The sequence below is a fragment of the Limanda limanda genome, chromosome 10 (assembly GCF_963576545.1).
Source record: "Limanda limanda chromosome 10, fLimLim1.1, whole genome shotgun sequence".
Classification (NCBI taxonomy): Eukaryota; Metazoa; Chordata; class Actinopteri; order Pleuronectiformes; family Pleuronectidae; genus Limanda; species Limanda limanda.
Genome location: NC_083645.1, coordinates 5,626,797 through 5,633,845, shown reverse-complemented (window position 1 = coordinate 5,633,845; position 7,049 = coordinate 5,626,797). Strand labels below are relative to the sequence as shown.

General features: G+C 44.3%; 1 pseudogene; it reads right to left on the bottom strand.

Moving 5' to 3' along the window:
• Positions 1–1,634: 1,634 nt before the first annotated feature.
• On the bottom strand, positions 1,635–5,629 carry LOC133012238 (uncharacterized protein K02A2.6-like; annotated as a pseudogene).
• Positions 5,630–7,049: the final 1,420 nt, after the last annotated feature.

The window sequence follows — 7,049 nt, the reverse complement described above, 5'->3', positions numbered from 1 at the left end:
CTGTAAAAAGAGAACATTAAATACGCATTCATTGTTGTTACCTTTGGAGAAACAACACTTCCATTATGAGACAGATAATTCTAAATCATCCTTAGCCCTATGTCCCCATATTTAAACTCAGCAATTTTTGTTTATTTATTAACTTCTGGAGTCCAAAGTCTTCCAGCTCTAAAACCACAGTGACCTGCTTTCACCTTACTGCAGTTGGGTGAGCTGTAAGAGAAACAGAGTTCAGAAATGATCAATGAAAGCATAACTTGATTTAATTGTATTCATCATTTGCTCCTTTTAGTGCTGCTCTGGAAACTCTCATGGCAGTACATTGCCTTTGTTCTCTATCATCTTTAATTTATGAGAGCCGCTATTATTTATCCATTTCCAGCTGTGTGTCTGCACGTCACACCAACTGTTTCCTTTATGTTTTATTTTCAGGAAGTTTTCTATTTACAGAGCAGTTCTGGTGGGACTGGTGACAACAGACCTTCTCACTCCCAGTATGTGTAGGATTTTTTGGTTGAATCTTCTGTTGAAGTAGATGTAAAAAGAAAACTGGATTTTCACTCAGACATTTACACACCACAATTTACATTATGTTCACTTTATGAGAGTCATTATGATTTAATCTGAGAAGGCTGAATCCAGTGCACAAAACTAATATTGGGATAAAATATATTAAACATTGAATACATCTGCCTCTTCTATCTGTAATTGAATGGGAAAAAGTCTTAACTTGAGTCAGAATAGTTGATCACTCTCCCACAGTGAGTCTTCTCACCCCCCATGTGCTCAGTTAGTTTGTACGGTGGCTTTTACACATTTATATCACATCTATTTATGCAATATTCTCTGTAGAGACAACACGATCATTGTTTAGGTTGCCAGTGGCTCACCACTGTGGTCTGGTGACAACTTTAAACATAGCACAATCCAAACAAAACAACACTCCACAACTCCCCTGCTCTGTCTTGTACTTGTTAGCATGAGAGTAAACTTTACTGGAGTAGCTCCTGATGGGGACGAGGGAGAAAAACAAAACAATTCAAATAAGATTACATTTTCCTAGATGTAAAAATACAATTTGTATTGCATTTGTTCAAGGTGTATTGATTCATACTTATTATAGAATAAAATGTATTTTTGTGGTTAAACACTTAAAATTGTAATATCCTCACGACCACACGATGCTTTGTTTACGTTTGTTTATTAAGCACTCCACACTGACAGGGTAGCATAGCAACGGCCTCACTTCTTCTCTGGTATTGTCCCTCTAACCCCGTGTCTTATACCTTCACCCCAACGTTACCTCCCCCTAGGGGATTAGTGCAGGTAGGCCTTTCTCTGCATTACTACATTCCCTCCCCTCAGAGAAAAACTAGTAAAAGCTAACACCCAAATTCATTAAACACATGAACACATTTTTTTTTTTCGTTTTTTTATTTTATTTTTTTTACTATACATATCTAAATCTCTTTTTTCCTATATACAATCCTCAAGAACATCTTTAAGCTAGGGATTTGGGTGGACTACCTCATCCCAGTGAGATTCCAGGACGCATTCTTGTCCTGTGGATGTGGAACTCACTACTAAACTACTCATAGCCATTCCAATCATTCAAAGTCTTTTTTTTTTTTTTTTTAGCTTGCTTTGAAGTAATCAGGAGGCTTTCTATTTCGCGTAGACATTCCCACTGCTGGTTGTTCCTCTGCCGGAAATGGCTCTGTCAGTTCATCAGCTGTTTCTGCTGCCTGGCCGTCATCATCAGCGCAGAAAGATGTCTCAGGTCCGATTGGTGGTTCCACAAGGGAAGCCTCAGGTAAGGCCTCAGGTTTCCTTGGCGATGGGGAACTTCTGCCGCGGACTTGGTCAATGTGTCGTCTCACCACTTGTCCGTTCCCGAGTGTGACTTTGCAGGATACAGGACCGGTCTTTTCTGTTACGGCCCCAGGTATCCAGGTTGGTCCTGAGCTGTAGTTACGGGTGAAGACTAGGTCTCCTTCCTCAAGCATCCTGGCTCTGGCATGCCTGTCATGGTAATACTTTTGTCTCTCCTGCTTCCCGCTCACTCTGCCATGGAAGTCTGGGTGTATTAAGTCTAACGTTGACCTCAACTTCCTACCGCACAATAACTCAGCTGGGGATTTCCCCGTGGTGGATTGAGGAGTTATACGGTAGCTGAACAGTGCTCGTGCAATTTTGGTTTCTATTGAATCTCCTGTGCTCTTCTCTACTAGTGACTTAAAGGTTTGCACTGCCCTCTCCGCTAAGCCATTAGAAGAGGGGTGATATGGTGCCATAGTGATGTGACGTATGCCATTCTTTTCTATGAATTCTCGGAACTCTTCACTGGTGAAACAACTACCATTATCCGACACCATCACCTCAGGTATGCCGTGTTGACTGAAACTCTGTCTCAGGCACTCAATCGTGACAGCAGATGTGGACCTACTCACCGCATGCGCTTCAATCCACTTTGAGTAGGCATCCACCAGAATCAGAAACATTTTCCCTTTCCATGGACCTGCATAATCAACATGGATTCTTTCCCATGGCTTGTCTGGCACTTCCCACGGATGTAAGGGGGCCACTGGAGGACTGTTTCTATGTTCCTGACAGGTCACACAGGCTTTCACCTGCTCCTCCACCTCAGCATCCATGTTCGGCCACCACATGTAGCTGCGTGCCAACCCCTTCATCCTAGTGATGCCTGGGTGGCCTTGGTGAAGCTGCCTCAACAAAGCATTTCGTCCCGGTGGAGGGACTACCACTCGTCCTCCCCACAGTAAACATCCTTCTTGTGTGCTGAGCTCATCCTGACGCCGGGTATATGGTGTGAATGCATTATTTTCCACTTCCCTTGGCCACCCTCGCAGGATGTATTCTCGCACTCTAGCCAACACCGGATCTTTGTCAGTCCATTGCTTTATCTGCTGTGCATTAACTGGAGGTGTTTCTACATCTTCAAACAGCATTACTCTCTCTTCTCCCTCAGACATTTTCTCCTCTTTCCCTTCCAGTGGAAGTCTGCTCAGAGCGTCCGCATTCGTGTGGTCTCGGCCTGCCTTGTAGACAATTGTGTACTCATACGCTGCCAGTGTGACTGCCCATCTCTGTATCCGGGGTGATGCCATCTGCGGTATTGCTCTCATTTCACTGAATAGTGAGATTAGTGGCTTATGATCCGTCACAATAGTGAATTGTCTCCCGTAAAGATATTTATGAAATTTCTTTACTCCAAACACCACGGCTAGTCCCTCCTTGTCTAGCTGGGAGTAGTTTTTTTCAGCGGGATTGAGGGTCCTTGACACGAAACCTATCGGTCTGTCCGAGCCAACAGCCATTCGATGGGACAGTACTGCCCCCACCCCATAGGGCGAGGCATCACACGCCAAGAGGAGAGGTTTGTTTCCATCATAATGCACTAACACCCTACAGGATTGCAGCCGCTCTTTTGACTCCTCAAATGCCTTCTGCTGCCTTGAACCCCATGACCATTTTTCCTCTTTCTTTAACAGTGTGTGTAGCGGGGCCAGCAGCGTGGAGAGTTTTGGTAGGAATTTGTGGTAATAATTTAACAACCCCAGGTAAGCTTTCAACTCACTGACATTTTGTGGTTGAGGGGCTCCAGCGATAGCCTCCATCTTGTCTGTCAGCGGACGCAACCCACTGGCATTTATTTTATGTCCCAGAAACGCCACCTCTTTTCCCATGAACTCACACTTGCTTCTTTTTAGCCTAAGGCCGCTGTTCTCCAATCTACAGAGTACTTCCTCTAGGTGTTCCAGGTGTTTTTTTTCATTGGGCCCTGAGATCAGAATGTCATCTAAGTAGATGGCCACGTTTGGGATGCCACCCAGGATGCCCTCCATGGTTCTTTGGAAAATCCCAGGACTTGACGCTACCCCAAATGGTAAACGGGTGTAGGTAAACAGGCCTTTGTGTGTGTTGACAGTGACATACTTCCTAGATTCTTCCTCCAGGACAACTTGCTGATAGGCATGACTCATGTCTAATTTGGTGAAGTGTTGTCCCCCATTCAGCTGTGCAAACAGGTCCTCCACCCTAGGAATTGGATACTGATCCAGCCGCGATGCTCGATTTACTGTGAGTTTATAATCCCCACATATTCGAATTGACCCGTCCGGCTTCCTGACTGGGACAATGGGCGCTGCCCACTCTGCATACTGCACTGGTTCTATGATTTTATCATCTTGCAGCCTCTGTAGCTCTCTCTCTACTAGCGGCTTTACTGCATATGGCACAGGCCGTGGTTTGCAGAATCTTGGCTGAGCCTCCCTGTCTACATTAATCTTTGCTTTGAAATTTTTCAGTTGTCCCAGCCCTTCCTTAAACACTTCTGTATGTCTCTGGAGTAACTCTTCCAGCTGAAAAGGAGGTGCTGAATCCACCTTGTTTACTGATCTGCCAGGCCCAGCTCCCTTAACCAACTTCGCCCCAGTAGGTTAGGTCCATCACCCTCGACTATCACCACAGGCAATGTTTTTTCTGTGTTTCCGTTCTGCACGAGCACTTGTACCCTGCCTAGCACTCTGAGCCTCTCTCCAGTATAGGTTTTCAATTTTAGCAAACACGGCTTCATTTCTGATATGGCTGTTTTCTTCCTAAGCTGCACATATTGTTGTTTGCTTACTATGGTCACCCCACAGCCAGTGTCTATTTCAAACATAACCTCTTTTCCATTTATTGACACCGGGCGCGTGATGGGAGCCACCTTGGCTAATTCTTGTGACACACTGTAGATGGTGTGAGTGCTACTTTCCTCTGTGTCTCTCTCTCCTTCGCCTTCTCTTAACAGATGTGTACGGCGCTCTTTGTTAAAGCCTCTGCCTTCGCCTCTCTGACCCTTGTACATGCCTCTATATGCATTAGACGCCGCTGCTTTAGATCTGCAGACCTTGCTAATATGTCCCCTCTTCCCACAGTTGAAACAGAGCGCTGTAGCAAATTTACATTCATCCGCTGTGTGCTGTCCTTTACAACGGTAACAACTGGGGAATTTACGTTGTGCATTGTCTGAAAACATCCTGTGGACAGTTGTCTGAGATTTCATCCCACATTCATTTTGAGCCGTGTCCTCTGTTAGCTGGCATTGCATCTCTTTCACATCCTTTGACGCTGATTCCATAGCCAAACACAACTTCAGGGCCTTATCAAACGTCAAGCCCACTTCAGACAATAGTCTCCGTTGCATTCTGTCGTCGTTCCCTCCGCACACCAATCTGTCTCTCAGCATTTGTGGCAGTGAATCTTCGTAGACACAATGTTGGGCCAATCTTCTCAATGCCGCCACATATTCCGCTATAGACTCACTGCTCTTCCGTATGCGTGAGTTAAACTTAAATCTTTGCACGATTTCACTCGGTGTCGGGTCGTAATGAGCCTTCAGAATAGCCGTGAGCTGATCATATGTTTTCTCCTTGGGTGCCTGTGGGCTCACTAAACTTCGCAATAAACTATAAGTGGCTGCACCCACTCCACTTAGCAACACAGCTCTCTTTCTCTCTGCAGCGTCAATATCGTTAGCTTCGAAGAACATCTCCAACATCTCCGCATACTCCTCCCACGACTGAGACGCAACATCGAAAGCAGTTACCGTTCCGATCACCGACATCCTCGTTCGTCTTGGTGGTTTGTAGTCCTCGTCTGAATCACCCGACAAGTCCGACACTCTTGCAGCTTCCTTTTTTCGTAGTTCGGAGGTTTTGTCCTCCTCGTCTGACTCCCCCGACCAGTCTGCCCCACTTGCAGTTTTCTTTTCGTCCCGTTTGAATTCTTGCTTTGATCCTCGTCGCCAATTGTAATATCCTCACGACCACACGATGCTTTGTTTACGTTTGTTTATTAAGCACTCCACACTGACAGGGTAGCATAGCAACGGCCTCACTTCTTCTCTGGTATTGTCCCTCTAACCCCGTGTCTTATACCTTCACCCCAACGTTACCTCCCCCTAGGGGATTAGTGCAGGTAGGCCTTTCTCTGCATTACTACAAAATGCTCATTATTTTATCCAGTATCTGTATCTGTGTTGTAAAGATACACATTTGTATCAATGCAATTTACATCTGAGAGGTAGATCAACCATGTTTAGAGCCAGATCATGAGTACATTAATTTGCTTAAAAAACTGTAATGTTGCTTAAATCTTCATGCAACCCAACATTACATGGATTGAACAGTTGTCACCTAGTAAATGCATTGCAACACACTAATTTATATTGAAAGCATATTTAAAAATGTACCATTGATTGGTAAAATGATCCGAAAATGATCCAACAGTGAAGTGACTGTCAGTTAATAAACAGCAGAGAATAAAAAAAGATAAAGAAAAGAAAATACCTTCCTTGATTTACATTTACACAATCTTCATGTTATTTTATTACTATTTTTGTAGAACTCAGCGGCTGTAGCATTTTCCAGAATTGGCCCCTTTGCATAGTGCAGTGATCATGAAATACTTGTTCATGGACAGAAGAGACACTGAAAAAGCAGGAAAGTATCTGCATCTTCGCACAATTTGCTGCAGAAGCACATTTCTGTTAACCAGGCAATTAAACATCCTTTTGAAAATGCATGTGTTATCACTCCATCGGGACTCAGAGAATTGAAAAAGATGGGGGGCTTGTGGTTGCTTTAGACCAGGGGTCAGCAACCTAAGGCACCCGTGCCAATAATAGCGCCATAATCATTGGCACACAGGTGATTTCTTATTAAAGAAATGTTCAAAGGTTTTGCCATCGTGCAGCCTGTGTTATTTAGCTTGATTGATGTTAACACCTCCTAGCCACTAGGTGCTTGTAATGCGCCGTAGGCATGATGCCGATCGCCATTAAATAATAATAAGAAGCATCCCAGCCAGCACTGCTCGCATTATCCCACATGAATCTCCGTGAAGTGCAGGCGCTCAGGTGTATTGGTGATGGCATACCAGCTCATCACCTTTATATTATTTTAAACATTTTAGCTTATTTTGGAAATTTTTCACGATATTCAAGAGTAATCCGGAAAGGTGTTGAAATATCAAATCGAATTTCA